Source organism: Microtus pennsylvanicus, chromosome 11 (assembly GCF_037038515.1).
Source record: "Microtus pennsylvanicus isolate mMicPen1 chromosome 11, mMicPen1.hap1, whole genome shotgun sequence".
Taxonomy (NCBI): domain Eukaryota; kingdom Metazoa; phylum Chordata; class Mammalia; order Rodentia; family Cricetidae; genus Microtus; species Microtus pennsylvanicus.
Genome location: NC_134589.1, coordinates 21,538,291 through 21,555,125, shown reverse-complemented (window position 1 = coordinate 21,555,125; position 16,835 = coordinate 21,538,291). Strand labels below are relative to the sequence as shown.

The 16,835-nt window shown below is 47.6% G+C and overlaps 1 protein-coding gene across 2 annotated transcripts in view; it reads right to left on the bottom strand.

Annotated features, from left to right (window-relative positions):
* Window positions 1-10,265, bottom strand: part of LOC142860024 (signal transducer and activator of transcription 5B) — a 69,376-nt gene extending 59,111 nt beyond the window's left edge. Inside the window, exon 1 of one of the 2 annotated variants that reach the window (XM_075990725.1) lies at window positions 10,069-10,265. The gene's annotated coding sequence lies outside the window, so the exon portion shown is untranslated. The remainder of the gene's footprint in view (window positions 1-10,068) is intronic. The other variant, XM_075990727.1, reaches the window with a different exon arrangement.
* Window positions 10,266-16,835: the final 6,570 nt, after the last annotated feature.

Here is a 16,835-nt window from a genome sequence, read left to right as displayed (position 1 = left end):
TGTTATCATCCCCCTGTTACCGAGGGATGGGAGAGACTCGAAAATGCCCTGTCTAGCTCTGGAGTCCTGCAACCCAGAAATCACTTTCAGGACTTTTGTGGTTTTTTTTCTAAGTAAAATTGTATGTATAAAATCGTTTTATATTTTGATTTTTTCACTTAATAATGTATTATGAACTTTATTTAGTCATTAAATTTGCTTTATGACATAGTTTGAAACAGCCAAGTGACATTACATTGTGTAAACAGAGATGCGAGGGACCATTTAGGTCACTAATTCTCTGACACAAAACACCAAGGGTGCCATGTCCCCTCATCCCGAAACACTGTATTTTTGCAATATTATTAGTTCTTGTAAATCTAACTCAAAAAAGTTTATTTTTTTAAATTTAATGAATTAATTATTTACATCCTGACTGCGGTTCCCCTCCCGCCTCTTGTCTCAGTCCTTCCCCCGACCCCCAGTGCCTCCCCCAACACACTGCTCATGTTTTATTTGAGTGTCACATTTCGCTCCACTTCCTCTTTAGAGTCCTTCTCTTTCTTATTATTTATATGATATAGACATCATGAATATTAATCTATAACCCTATAATGAAGGCATCATTTTTTTCTTATACTGTCATTTTTATTTCTGACACTTGGAGTATAAATGCTTTGTTTTGTTTTACTATTTGTCTTTATTTTTTCCTTTTATAAATTATTTCATATTAAAAAAAAAATAAATTATTTCATAAAATCTACATTTGTCTTCTTCAAGTGTCTCATCTCTGGGTAACATACATGCGAAATTGATTGCTGGGAATACAGTTGCTGGAATGCTTGCCTTATATACATGAAACCACGGGTTCAATTATCAGTACCACACACACAAAATATTAAAAAATAAAATAAAACTTAAAACCACAAGTGGCACACTGTTGTGGCAAAACACAAAGCCCTGTGGTGGTAGGTTATCTTACTTAAGTGCCCATCCCGTTAACATTACGTGTTCAGCCCTGGTATTGCGAAATCAGAGGGTCTCACTTCATCACCAGCTCAGCTTGTGAATTACAGCCATGTCAACCAGGAAGCCAGATATTTTCTATTTTGTTTTAATGTCTTCAAGAGTTAGAAGGAGGGGCAACTGAAATGAGCTACAGCACAATGAGTATTAGTACCTGCTATTCAAACTCACTGCACGATCAATTCATCTCGACAATACAAGCACATTCAGATTTTCCAAATACATTAGTTACAGACTAAAAGAACAGTCACAGAAAACATCAAATAAGGGGACATTTGCATCGTATGCCTGTATGGAAAGCTTTCATGCTGCCCGATTTTCACTGTAAACAGGTCCTAAAACACTACCCCTCCCCAAGGTAAACAGCTTCATTCTGTTAGAACTGTGTATTCCGCTCACTCTCTACTTTGCCACATTTCTCAGTTCTTAAACACGACCTGGGCCCGAGGCTGTAACTCAATGTTGGAGTACTTAATTTGTCTAATGTGCACAAGTCTCTGGATTTAATTTCTAGCAGCACACACACAAATATATTAAACAAAACCAAAATATATAACTGGCTTGACTCTAAGAGAAGTGTAGTGGCTTACGTAGAGGGCTGAGCCTCCAACAAGCTGGAGGCTAGCCTAGGCTACACTGAGAGTGTATGGTCAGCCTGGACTACAGAGTGAGGCTTTCCCTCAAAAAATAACAATAAAAGCAGCCAAAGAAAATTCTGAGAGAACACTTCTATTTAAAACTGTAGCTGTCCTGCACATATTTTAGGACTGATAAAGTCCAATGTTTAGTATTAACAGATTAAGTGTCCTGAAGATCCCTTCTGTTCCAACCACGTTGCTGTACTCCAATAAATTCTATGAGTGTAGTTGATTTAAGACATGAGGCCTAGGTCGAGCTTTTAAAATCCTACACTTCCCCAAACCATGCTCTACCGTCTAGAGGCTTTGCGTTTAGACATGAATAAGGTTTCATAGCCTTTCTCATTTACTCTCACCTAAAATGTTGGAAAACCCCGCTTGAAGGCTCTACAGACATATCAGACAAAGGGGAAAACACACAGAGAGAACAGCTTGAGCTGCAGGCTCTCACTGCAGAGAGCCTGAGGAAACTCTGACTTACACACGTCTCACATAAGGTTTTTCCACTGACAATGTAATTTTTGTCAACATTCAAAGAAAATTCAGCCCCGGTCAAAGGTGACAGTGGCAATCGCAGGTGCTGACACCCTCTGTTTGTTTGAGGAGGAGCAGCCACATTCCTAGGGAATTCAGATGTCCTCCACTGTGGCTTGAGCTCCCTAGTGTATGTCACATCCTTTAGGGGCAGGAAATCTGTCCCTAAGATTTAATGTCACACCCAGCTCCTAGCTTGGGGAACTTCTCACAACCTTTCCTTTGGTCTGAATACACATTAATTCATTCATCTCCCTCAATCGATGTCCCAAAAGGCTGGAGAGACGGCTCAGCAATGAGAGCACACACTGCTCTTGCAGAGGACTCTAGTTCAGTTCCCAGCACCCACACGAGGTGGCTCACAGCTCCAGACTCAGGGAAGCCAAGGCCTCTCTGCCTTGGCACCTGTGCTCACCTGCATATACAGACACAGATATACATCCTTTTTTTTTAAAAAAAAAAAGAAGTTACTCCATAGAAGTAACATTTTTAAATTGCTGTATTTCAAAAAATTGTAATCGAAAACTCTAAAAAGCTTCGGTGAAACAAGAATAGAAGCTTAAGTCCCTTCAAAATAAAATTGAAAATAAATTGAGCCAGAACTCTGTTCTCTGTAAGGAGGGTTACCGTACATAAACTACCGTAAGCATAGCATTAATCATCCTTCTGTCTGTATGCAGAGACAGAAGGGCAGCTCATTCCAAAGCTGCAGGTGTCTGCTGTCCCTGAGCGCAGTGGTTCAGGGTGGGTCAGGGTTTAGCCCGAGTCCTGCGGTTACTGGCAGTGTGACCTTGGATGAGTTACTTAACTTCTCTGTGGTCATTTCTTCACTTTTATCTCAAGATAATATCCATTCCTCCGAGGACCATAAAACACAGGCACCAGGGAGCTGGGGTGACTCAGTATATAAAGCACTTGCTACATAGGCATGAGGTCTTGAGTTCAATTCCTAGAACCTACATAAAAGAGCGGACATGGTGGTGTTCATCTGTAACCCCAGCCTCGGGACGGCGGGGAAGGGATGACCCCACCCGTGGGGACCATTGGTCAGACAACCAAAGCCAGTCAGTAAGCCCCAGGTCCCAGTGAGAGGCTGTCTCAAAAACTAACACCTGAAATTGATGTCTAGCCTACACACACACACACACACACACACGCATGCACACATGCACGCACACACACACACGCATGCACACATGCACGCACACACACACACACACGCATGCACACATGCACGCACACACACACACCTGCAACAGTGTTAGTCTGACACACTGAATGTGAACAGTAACCATTAGGTATTATTCTCATAATCTTTCTCTGAATTTACAGCACTGGAACATTTAATTCAGCTCTGGGTTTAGACATAAGTACTTTTAAATTAATTTTCTGTTTATTTCTTGAAGGATGGCAAAATAATTACTATATAATTAGTGTATCTACTTGTTATACTATGTTATAAAGTACTGTAACCTACAGTATTAAATAATAATAATATTTATTATTATTATCAACAGCATTTGAGACTGGATCTCACTATGTAGCTCTGGCTGCTTGGAACTCACAGTGTATACCAGGCTGAATTCAAACTCACAGACTCCCCTTGCTCTGTCTCCCTAACACTAGGATTAAAGATGTGCCATTACACCTGGACTTCAACAGTTTTTTTTTTTTAAAGACGGGGTTTCTCTGTAGCTTTGGAGCCTTTCCTGGAACTAGCTCTGTAGAACAGGCTGGCTGCGAACTCACAGAGATCCGCCAACCTCTGTTGGGATTAAAGGCGTGCGCCACCACTGCCCGGATCAAACAATTATTTTAATACAAATCACACAAGCGGCTATGACTGGCAACCTTGGCCTGGTTCCCCATATGCAAAGAAATCCCCTGGCAGGGAAAAACAAGCACTGTCAGAAACCCTGAGGTCTGTCCTATAATCACTACAGAGTAAAGCCAAATTCATATCGACTAGCCAATGGGCATTGAAAATATTAGTCACCAAATTGATCCCAACAAATAACAATAATTGATTGGCTCATTGATGTATTTCCCCTTGTCTTCCCCAACCTTTCTATAAGCAGTCAGAAAGGAAAGTTTTCATATTTTCTGAGAATCTCATTACTACTCTCAAACCATGCTCTCTATCTTAGTATAATTTTTAAAATGAGTCAGTACAAGTACTTCAAAAAAACTAGGAGTGCGGAGAATATGCAGCTATTTCTCTTCATAATAGAAATGTGCAAAGAATTCTTAAAGGGCTCTTCAGAGCGCCAGAGGCAATGGAAGCATTGATGGAGAGGGAAGCACTAGTAGGGTTGGCAAGAGGACGTGGGAAGAAGCAACCAGCCCCTCAACCAGGCCCTGGATTTTTCATCTTCACGGTACAATGCAAGGGGAAATGGGAGTAATTACTGTAATTAAAACCCAAAGAAGAAAATGCCCCGCGAGACAAAGTTAAGCCTCTTCTTCTTTGGACACTGTTATGGAGGGAACAGGAGGTCAAGGTACGAGGCTTAACTCCGTGGCAAATTTCACTCTGCAGAGCCCTGCTCCATGCCAGGGTGCTATTTCTTTTGGAATTGTGATCCAAAAGAAAATACAGAAGAGAGAAACTACCTTGAAACCGCAAACACGGCAGCAGCCGAGTTGGTTCCGAGTCTATTTAGTCATTACGCTATTTAGAAGAAAGTTAGTGAAGAGGGGGAAACAGAAACAACACTGTGTTGTCCTTCTCCCCACTTCTCCCCACGGCTCCACAGAACTCTCCAGCATTTAGAGTCACTGTGACCACGGAGGGGGTCTGGGGATGCAGCCTGATAGGCAGCGTGTTCACTTAGTATTCCTCAAGGCCTCCAGCACAGTCAAACCAGGTCTGGTGGTGTAAGTTTGTTATTCTAGTGCTGGTGGGGGTGGGGGGGAGATCCAGAAGTTCAAGGCCATCCTGTGATACTTACAGAGTTCAAGGCCAGGCTAGGCTTCACAAGGCCCTAGAGCAACGGTTCTCAATATTCCTAATGCTTCAACTCTTTAATACAGTTCTTCATGTTGCGGTGACCCCCAATCATAAAATTATTTCATTGATACTTCATAACTGTAATTTTGCTACTGTTACAAATTGTAGTGTAAATATCGGATATGTAACCCCTTAGAAAGGATTGTTTGCCCCAAAGGGGTCGCGACCCCTACACAGGTTGAGAACCACTGACCCAGAGGGAGGGGCAGGGCGACACCCATCCCAGAGGAACAATGAAGAGCTCTAAACTAAGTTGAGGGTGACTCCTCAGAGATCGCCTCCTAGAGCTGCACTTCCCTTGGCTCTGAGTTCATCCTCCATGATACTGTGTACAGCGGCTGCCCAGTGGTCTATAGTAGAGCACCAATGTCTACTCTAAATTCATGCCCTGACTTCCAGGCACCTGGGAGGGAAGAGCTGGCAACAGTCTCATTTCTCCAGGAACTGTGCCTCTGTTGTTGTGGCTGCTTTAGGGCTCCTTCCAAAAGTGCTCCGCCTTGAAGAGAGATGGGAAAAGATTCAAGAATGCTTTGTGTTCCCAACTGGGTCTTGGACTGAGCTCAGGGATGCTGCTCCATGAGGCAGGACGAGTCAGACAAAGTGCATGACATCTGATGCTTGCCTGTGTGTGTTTAAAGTAAAACCATGACCTGACGAGAAGGGTAACGTGTGGACCTAATTTTGAAAATATAAACAGAAAGCACCCCCACCCCAATATTACCATTTAAAAGAAAAAAATGAAAAGCAAACCTCAAAGATAAATTCTAAGGAAGTCATGGTTGTGACAAACTAACAAAAGTAATAACATGTCGTGTAAGACACCGCAACCACTAGAGTGAGGGTCTCATGCTGTCAACCTAAGATCTGATACCTACAGTGTTTCTCTGGATGAGTAAAAATAGCATCGATCTTGATACGCCAAGTCATTTCCAACATGTCTTGGCTTTTGTTGTTGTTTGTTTTTTTAAGTAGTAAAGGGTTATCCTTAATAAAATATCCATTGTCACTTTTTTGCTTCAAATAAAGCCATTATAATTGGGGATAAACTAAAATTTTTTAATTTCACCTTGTGTTTATAATTTAAATGTAAGCCTGGCAGTGGTGGCGTACACCTTTAATCCCAGCACTTGGGAGGCAGAGGCAGGCGGATCTCTGTGAGTTCGAGACCAGCCTAGTCTACAAGAGCTAGTTCCAAGACAGGCTCCAAAACCACAGAGAAACCCTGTCTCGAAAAACAAAAATAAATAAATAAATAAATAAAAATAGAATTATAATTTAAATGTACAAAAAAAACCCCTGCCTAATCAATGGAAACTAGATTGTTAAATCTGACTTTCTTATTCCCAGAAAAAAAGCACAGAACTGTTGAGTTCACATCACGCTAGAGGAAAAGGCCTCTTCTGGTTTTAGAACAGTTTTATTCACAAAATTCAAATTAAAAAGAAAAAAAAAGATGGAGGTAGACCTGTTGACTCAGGCCTCTAATCCCAACACTTGGGAGGCTGAGGCAGGAGGATGTTACAAATTCAAGGCCAGATTGGACTACAGAGTAAGATTTTGTCTCAAAAAAATAAAAAGATTAAAAAACCTATTCCTTCTCGGGAGGCAGAGGCAGGCGGATCTCTGTGAGTTCGAGACCAGCCTGGTCTACAGAGCTAGTTCCAGGACAGGCTCCAAAGCCACAGAGAAACCCTGTCTCGAAAAACCAAAAAAAAAAAAAAAAAACAAAAAAAAAACAAAAAAAAACCTATTCCTTTAAATAGACAATTGGGAACAGTGGTATTTTGAGACTGTTGTCGCTGGGGATAGGATACAGAACCACATACATACCCTGATCTACACCGCCCCTCCCCCAAATTCTTTATTTTTATGTTGAGACAGAGTTTTGGTTATCAGCCTAGGCTAGCCTCAAATTCTGAACCCTCCTGTCTCAGTTTCCCAAGCAGCCAAAATTATAAGCACGCACTACTGTGCCAGATTTTAGGGCAAAAACCAAAACCAAAAACCAGAGGAGGTGAATGGAGGAAAAGGGGGAGGAGAGGAGATGAAAACAGAAGTTCCCAAGTCAGAGGACGTTGAAATTTCATTACATAGTACAAGAATATTCTTCAGAAGAAGTCACTGGAGATGACTTGGAATTATCCTCAGGTAGTTAAAAAAATAATTTCAAATGCTTAAACAACAACAACAGAACAACTGGGGGTGCCTATGGGAATTCTATGGTAACTGCACTCCAAAAGAAAGGCAGGAGGGTGTCACCAACAACAGAGTCCACACATCTGAGCACGACTTTGCGGACACACACACACCTTGTATGTAGGGCACTAGAACATTGAGGCAACTTCCAACTAACATCAGATTTAAACTGCTATTTACCTCTTTTAAATCACCTTCCTTTCACTACGAGGCCACGTGTGTCACCTGCCTACATAATAAACAAGCCAAAGGAACTACAGCAAGCAGATTCGTCTGTAGAAGCCCGACACAAAAACAGACTAACCATAGCATCATTAAACATCTACCAAAACACAATAAGTGATCCTTTTCATCTTGACGTGGTCTTTGTGTGTAAGGAGGAGGAAGAGGAGAAATCAGTTGAGACTAAGAAAATGGAGGTGAAATGAGAAGTCAGAACCAATAGGAAGTGTTGGCCAAATATTTATGTTGTAATACTTCAGGCATCAATAGCACCTTTTCCTCCTCCTCCTCCTATATACATTATGAAGAACACACTTAAGAAACATACCCCTCTTACACTCAACACAGCATATATTAACAGCTTCTCGGCAGAAACAAGAACACAGGGAAGGTGAGGATTAGGGAGAAGGTGAGGTCACTGGGTCTACAACAAAGATTTCTGGAGGAATTTAGCTCTGAGTTATGCAATCACCAAACTGTTGGTGACAGAAATCAACTCTTGTTTTTGTTTTGTTTCTGATGGGGGGGGCAAGGAGAAGAAGAGATGGGGAGACCTTCCCATTCCTTTGCTGTATTTCAGTTTAGTGCTTGAACCTACAGAAAACAGGCCACCCTCCAGTGACGCTCCGCCCGAGGACAGGTGGTGTTTTAACTGGACAGACAGATACCACCAAGGGCTGCATGGCGAATTTTTTTTTTCTTCAAACCACCAGCCCCTTTCTCATTTGGCACTGTCAATGTGAACAGCTGTATTCTTTCCCAAGGGGGAAAAACTGCTACCAAACAAACATGTAAACATTAGCCGGGGCCACCCAGCAGCGGCTTCCCCAACTGCAAAGATTTGAAACCAATTCAGGGTCACGGGAAACAAATGGTACCTAAATGAAATACATCCTATAGGCAGTGAACATCAGACAACAAAAACAAATGAACAATAGCAGAACACTGAGATAGGAGGCCAAGTCCTATATCCTAATTGAACGGTAACAAAATTGTACGAGATGATGCGGACTCAACAGCTGAAAACTTATTAGGGCCCAGGCAGCCAGCCAACCGATTTGGAAACCCAAGACACAAGCAGATGATACAATGCCACTACTACAAGACTGCACAAAGTCCTCAGCCCAGTGACACTAGCCCTCTCAAGGGCTACTCTCTGAGGATACTCCAGGGGACAGCCTACAGAAGGCAAAGATGCAAGGGATGGGTCCATAAGGGTAAGTGTGAATCCCAAAACTAATAATAAACAGTGACCTGAGCTGGCAACTAATTCCACCTATCTGAATCTCAGTTTTGTTTGTTTGTTTTGTTTTTGTTTTACAATAAAGGAAAGAGGTATAATGCCCCCCCGGGGGAGTGGAGGCTTCCCAAATCTAAGATTCTATAACCCAGTTTGCCACTATTTATTCTTGCAAATTATGACCCACAGCAAGACAAGCACAAAAAGTGGGCATAGGTCCTTGGAGAAAGAGAATCGGTATCTCTTTTTGCCTTTGAAAGCCTTGTGGCTTTTATTAATCCCAGCTTGCTAAGCGCTGGCGTTTGTTTTTCTTCTTTGCCTTTTCCATCACTGCTGGCTACAAGTGTTTGCAAACGCCTTCTGCTCCGGACAAGTTTTTTTTCTTCTTTGATCGCTCTGACCATCTTGCCAGATTCCTTTAGCCTCAGACCAGCTTCGGTGATAAGACAGCTCTCCTTCCGACTCCCCATATCTACCCCCGACACCGGGAGCACTTTTTTTTCCAGTCTTCAACCCTGGCTGGGGGGGGGGGGGGGAGAGCGAGGAGAGAGAGAGAGAGAGAGAGAGAGAGAGAGAGAGAGAGAGAGAGAGAGAGAGAGAGAGAGAGAGAGAGAGAGACAGCCCGCATCCCACTACCACACGTACAAGCTCAGGCCTGGCAGGTCCTGACGCGGAATCCCGTAGCCCAGAGCCTTATCAAAATGTTGCTATTTGTTGTCTTGACTCCTTATAAGGTGCTTTTTCTTAAAGCTTTGCTAATAACCCCCTCACCTCACTGGGCACCTCCGGCTCATCTATCTCCCCAGACTCTCCGGCGCCCCACTTTACAGGGGGAGGTAATAATAAAAAGAGGAAAAACTGGGAGAGAGCAGAGACTCTTCAGAATTGCAACAGGAAGGTGTGAGGCGGCCGACAGCAGTCCCCTGGCTCCCAGGGGATCGGCTCTGGGGGTGTCCCTCACACACCCATCATGACACACACGCGCCAACACTTTCCACGGCTTCTACGGCGCCCCCCGCCGCGGCCTCCGCGCGCCCCCCTCGCGCCCCCCCCAACAGCGCCCTGGGCCGCTGCGAGGCCGCCCAGCGCACGGCCCCCGCGGCCTCCCCACGGCCCCGGAGCGATGGCGGCGGCTCGGCCCTGCCCAGCTTCAAGGCAGTAAAAGCACGGGGGCCCCACCCGGGCTCCCCGGCCCCCGGCCGCACGCTGGGCGCAGCTCCTACCTCGGTCTGCCCCCACGGGAGCCAGCGGTTCCTCCGGCCCGCACGCTCTCTCGCGTCCACTCGCTCCCTCCCCGTGCAGGACCTCCGCGCTTCGTCGCCGGCGCTTGATCCCCGCCCGGGGTGACGGCTTGGGCCGACGACTCTTCTCCCGCCCGGGGCCCACGGGGGCGCGCGCGCCGCTCTCGCGCTCAGGCTCCGGGGACGCGCGCCCGCCCGTCGCCCCGAGCGCGCCTTGCTTCCTGGTTCCTCCCAGCGCGCGCTCCCCAGCCCCGAGGTCCCTTCGCGCCCCCCTGCGCGGCCGCCCTGCGGGGCCCCGGAACCATCTGCGCGCAGCGGGGCGCGGGGGCGCGCTCAGCCGGGCCTGCGCCGCGCGCTCCCGCTGCACGCCGAGCCTGTGCCCAGGCGCCCGGCACATGCTGCTTTGTTTGGGTGGGGGCGACCACCGCTTAACGGCGCGGGCGGCTGTGGTCTTGGTGATTGGACCCCCCTCTGCGGCCCGCCCACCTCCCTCCGGTCAGGAACCAGGCCCGCGTTCCCGGTCCTCTCAGGCCGAGGGCAGAAGTCCATAGTAACCCCGATCAATAATTATCCCGGGCTTGTTCCCCGGAGGGCGGCTTAAACTAGGGCCCCTGTCGCACCACCCCGACGGGCACAGGCAGGACCGGGTTGACTGGATCGGTGGACTGCCCTTAGGTGAATTTATTGGGCACAGGGGAGACGCCTTTCTCCCTGGGAATTTTTGCTGGCTACCACTAGTAAATGTTATGGGAGTGACAGGTTTATCCAGGACCGTCTGGTCTGTGTTCACTCCAGGGGTAGAGGGTCTCCATGATCCTTTCCCCGATGTTGGGGAGGCGTTGCTGTGTGTGAGAGAAGACAACCTGAGTCACCCACTCTTCAGCGCTCCATCTCCGGAGCTGGCCAGTGGTTTCCCTGGCAACCCTCCAAGGGCCAGCCGGGCCAGCCCGGAAGCAAGGCACATCGGAGGTACAGAAACCCAGTTGCAGGGGCAAAAGAGGGAGGACCCCTTCCCAGCCCCGCACAAACACACAGAACACCCATTCTCAACAATTTGTTCAACTGAAATTTTCCCTAGCCAGGCATGAACAAGAGGTAAGCGCTCCCATATTCCTCTTCCCAGCAGCCTTCCTTCACCTTAAGAATAACACCGGCCATAAAGGTTTTTGGGTCTGAAACTGATCACAAAACCCTTCTGCTCCTGCCCCACAGGCTGAGCAACACTTGACGCAGTGCTCAGCACAAAATAGAGGCAGGGAGCTCAGAACTGGAGCAGGAAACTGGATGGAAGCTGCGTCCGTGGGTCCCGTGTAATGGCCCCCACCCACCACCGCAGCCTGCTTATGAGATGTTAAAACTTCAGGGTACATTTCTCCTTTCAAGTTACCATACCTGCATGCCTGCTGCCCCTCTTCCAGGAACACACTTCTGGCCTCTCGGTGCCTACCCTTCTGTGTGATGCTTGCTCGGACGCTTTAATACAGTTAGTTCCTCAGGAGCCCCAACCATAAGATTATTTTTGTTGCTACTTCGTAAGTGCAATTTTGCTACTGTTACGAATCGTAATGTAAATATCTGTATTTTCTGATGGTCTTAGACGACCCCTGTGAAAGGGTCATGACCCACACAGGTTGCTGCTCTAGGGCCTAGAGTCTAGGCAGTATGACTATTATTCTCCGGTTTCTCACCACACACTTCATGCCGTGCCTTATCGCTATACTTCTTGTGTTGAAGAATGATTGCTTGTTAGCATGTGTCTCCTCCAAGGGCAGACACAATATCCTGTTCACCTTTAAATCCCCCCACCCACACCCAGCCCTGTGTAGACACCCAGTAAATACGCTGTACCTTGGGAAAGGAAGCTACAAGGACTAAGCACATACCAGGAGCACAAGGTCCAGAAACCATTGTGAACATTTTTCTGCCTTGGTGTCTGTTTTCACTACACAGTAATATCAATACTGCCTATTTCGTGGCATCCTGAGAATCAAGTGAGCAACGAGACGTGAGATACTTCAAACACTGCCAAGCACGATATTTCTGTTAACTATTATTGTTATTAATAAGGGCTAAGATTGAAAGTCCTTTTCCTAAGACTGAACAAGGTCTAGGAACCAACTCAGCTACCGCGCTGTTCGTGGAAATCACGACGCATCTCTGACCACTCGCTAGGTAGCCACTTAGGATGGGATCTTCTGTGGTGGCTGCCTCAGCAAAATAGTAGACTGTCATTCTGGGACAGCAAGCGATGTCCAACAACTCCCTCCCCGCTGGGCAATTCAGATGAGCCAGGGTACCTCTTCATTGGGTCATTGGACCATGCTTCTCTAAATTGTGAGGGCATCAGTCTTAGAGCACAGAAGTGCTGGGAGGAAATAGAATAGAACAGTAGGACCCTGGAAGATTCCAGAAAGACACCTGGAGGTGCAGAGATGCCCACTTGGGGAAGCTCTCAGTCCACTCCAGTCTGACCAAGAGACCCCATGGAAGAGCATCAAGGCCTGTGGCTTGAGATTCTCTGCCAGGACTAACTGGAGCCACCTTCCTTCATGCTCATGGATGACCATGTGGCTGCCTTCATTTCACATCCTTCCTTCATAGCCACAGGGAGATCATGAGACCGTTTTCTTGAAACGTAATTGAAACCACAACCATGCTCCCCTTTAGTCAGTGGCCCATGTTTATGTGGCTTCCCTCTAAAGACTTCTCTGGATCCCAGGAATCAGTCTGGCCCCGGGGAACCACCTGCCACCCATTAGTGAAGGGCACTCATGGGAATTTCCCTTCTTTGGTATGGGAAGAAGTCAGAATAGGCCTGTAGAGCCAGAGAGGAGGCCAGACACTTAACAGGACAGGACACCAGAGACCCCAGTGTTCTTGGGTTTGTAGAAGCTGTCACAGTCATTGCTTTGGGAGGGGGCTCTGCTGGGATTCAGATTGCTTCTGTTCAAAATTAACAGTTAGATCTTCATGCAGCTTTGTCAACTCATCGACCATGTATGTGTCCTTGCTCAAACTGCCTAACATCTCTGAGAGCCTCAGTATCCTCTCATGTGTTAAGTCATAGTGGGGAGGGGTGAGGTGGATACAGTCTTTCAGGGTACATGCAAGACCCTAAAGCAGTGGGCGTCCCTCCAGAAAGGACACAAAGAGCAGGGAAAGAGAACTAGTTCTTCTCTGTCTATCCTTGTGCCTCTTATTCCATGAGAAACGTTAGTTAAACGGATGTGTTTGTTTTTAAAGGGGAAGGTAGGGAATGTGCAAGGGTGTGCTGAGATCCCAGAACTTGAGAAGCCGGGCCTGGAGGAGCCCAGCAAAAAAAAAAAAAAAACAGACGGAAGGAAGGAAGAAAGAAAGGAAGGAAGGAAGGAAGGAAGGAAGGAAGGAGATGAACATGCATACAAAATCAACTAAGCATGCTGCCTGCTTTAAGGACGGCATGCAATAAAAAGCATGCTTTCTTTCATTCTCTCAACTTAGTCCCAGCCAGCTTGCTGGGTCAGGAGGGAGCATATTTTTGCTGAGGGGAGGGGAGGAGTAGGGAGGGGGTGGAGTGATGGAGGTGCAGATCCAGGCAGGACTCACCACCTGGAGATTCTCACGCACTCCTATCTGGCACCTGTGTACCTCACCTATCTGGGCACCCTTCCAGGAATAGTTAAGGGCTGGCTCTCTGGAAAGCTCAGGGGCCCCCGTGTCTCCTGGGACAGGGTCACCATGCCCTCTACACCCAGAGTCCTGGGGCAATGGTGCATTAACCAAGGGAGGGTGTGGCTGATGCAGAGGAAAGAACAGTGCCAGCACAGCCAGTCTCTTGCTGGCTTGCAGGGCAGGTTGGAAACTCCAAAGTCAGGCCAGCAGCAGGCAAAGATGCTGCTACTGCTGCTCCTGTTGCTGCTGCTGCTACTGCTGCTATTGCCGCGGGCTGGAAAGCAGATCAGTAAGATGTGAGCAGGCATAGGCCAGGACTGTGAAAGCAGAGCCCTTGGGGACCTCTGGCTTAGAAAGAGTGACCTGGGAAATGCCCTGAACTTGGAACTTCAGAAAGCCCTGAGCTGTTTTAGGAACCTTCTTATCCAGTAAGAATGTATAAAGCCCTTATGCTAAATAAGCAGTAGGACACAGTCCTCGAAAAAACAGATTGGAGCTGGAAGAAGGGACACATGATACGCGTAGCGCCGGGTGCTATGACCAAACTTGGACTGGTTGATTTGCTGGTTTGTTGAGACAGGGTCAACCCAGGTGGTCCTGGAATTCACCGTGCAGCCCAAGCAATTCTGTCTCAGTCTCCCCGATGCTACCATTCCCGGCCCTGTGGCTGAGTCTTAACAGAAATCCTGACGGATGGGTCTTGCCGTCCTCCTTTTGCGAAAGAGGCTGTTCAGCTCAGAGGTAGACGTGGTTGCACAAGATCACATGGCAGAGTCAAGGTTCGTATTAGGCCCGCGTGAATCTGAAGACTTTGTGTTTTCTTCTAGATCACCAAGACTGTGCACAAATAGGGTTTCAGCTAAGGGCCAAAGGGGACGCAAGGGGACTAGGGTGGCTGAAGTCCAAGGTGAAGAGGAAACCCATGCTTGGGACTGAGCTCACCGGTACAAGGAGGCTTTGGCTTTGGGCTCAACCTTCTTTTGATGCTATGGTCTCCATTTGCTTCTAGGACGGTGGAGCCACAGTTTGGAGCTTGGAGCACAGGGAGCAGGCAAGGACGATGTGGGTGGGTTGGAGACTTAAGACACCAGGGAACAATGAGAAACAGTCAGAAAGAATCCCTCCACCAGTCATAACAAAGGAAAGTAACAGAGCATTGGGGGTGGCAGGGAAGCAGCCCTCCCCTGCATACCCCCAGAAGACTTGAGGTTGGCTACAGGCTGGTCAAGGCACAAAAGAGTTCTTGTTGGGCTGGAAGGAGGGCAAACTAGCTCAGCGGGAAGAGGGGCCGATAGTCATCAGACAGAGGACAGCAAAGCCAGGCCGGTCTGGGCTGCTCAGAACCGTGGCCAAGCCCACTCCTGCCCATCCCAGTCTCTCCCACCACGTCCCTGGCCTATGTCTGCTGTGAGCAGGCTATGAAAAGCACAGGTTTCTTCCTGCCCACCTGACCAGAGAGGAGATGGGCACCCAGTACGGTATCTATACCCTCTTCTCTGTATCTGGAGTACCAGACCTGTCACCATCTCCTCTGAGTAGGGGGCATGGCAGCTGGGCAAAGGGAGCAAGATTCCTACCCTCCACCGCAGCACCCGGACTAGTCCCACACCCTCCCTCCTTCCCTCTGTTCCCAGAAACAAAGGACAGTCACCATGCCTCAGGCAGGGCAGCCCTGTGTTCTCTTGGTGAGTTCTCTGTAAACTGACTTCTCTGAAGAGTGTTAGAGACCAGGGGAAAGAGGGGTAGAAAGGGGCTTCACCCCAATACTAAGGCCATTTCTCCCTTTCAGCATTCACAGAGAAAACACACACACACACATACACACACACACACACACACTCCCCAACTCCCGCTCTGACTTCATGGCCATTAACAGAACAGCATTTCTACAGGGATGGGTAGGTGCTGAGCTCTGGTCTGTGGCCAAGGCTGGGGGCTGAAATGGTTGTAGACAGTCCAAGCAGAGCTCAGATGGTGCGAAGGAGGATGTTTAAGAGCCTCAGGGGTGTCTGGTCACCCCTTCCAGCTATAGGACACAAGGACTTCCTGGGACACCCTAATTTTCTTGGGAACACCCCTCTGGCTCCCAAGTAACAGAAACTCTCCTTGAAGAGGAGACTGAACAGAAAAACAATGATGATTCTGTTCTACCTGATTACCCTGGGCACAGTGAGGCCAAGGGAGACCGCTACCTCCGTCTAGTCTCCGTAACAGGCACATTGCAGGCCTGAAAGTCTGGAAGACTACCCCTGGGCTCTGAGGACAAAAATAAGCACTTGGTATTATTTTTCCCTTCTCTGTTAAACCAAACTCACCTTCTTACAACACATGGTCACACCGGGTCATTCTGCACAGCAGGTCTCTGCTTAGGGCAATGCAGGGGCTATAGTTAATATCATAGAACCATCAGCGCCAGGCCAGCCAGAGGAGACCTCTTCACTCTACATGTGTAGAGTGGCTTGGAGGTGGCACACCTACGAATGGTCACTGAGACCCTACCCACAGGCTGTTGGTGATGGCAACTACACACAATACCAGACATAGGACTTCAGATAGGTCTCTTTCGTGGGTGAATCACTGGAGTGAGTCCAGCCCTGCCTTCCTTCCAAGGTTGTTGGCAGGATCGGTGGAGCTGCCTAACATGTTAGCACAAATGTACCATGATTCAGGTCAAGATGGCATGGAGGGGGATTTGTTTCTGCCGGATTTGGATGTGTGTGTGTGTGTGTGTGTGTGTGTGTGCATGTGTATGGGTACACATATGTATATGGTTGGTTACACATGTGTGCACAGGTGCACATGCATGTACGATGTGCACATGTGCATGGACACACGTGCGTATGAGTATACACATGCGTGTGGCTACATATGTGTGTACGGGTACATATGTGTGTTTGTGTGCACATGCATGCATGCACACACATACATGAAGGCCAGAGGTCATCCTCAAGTGTCATCCTCAGGAGCTGTCCACCTTGCTTGTTGAGACAGGATCTCTCACTGGCACTTGGGATAGTTGACCATGATGGCTAGACAGTGAGCTCCAGGGACTCACCTGTCACCACATCACTGAGCGTGTGTGTGTGCGTATGTGTGTG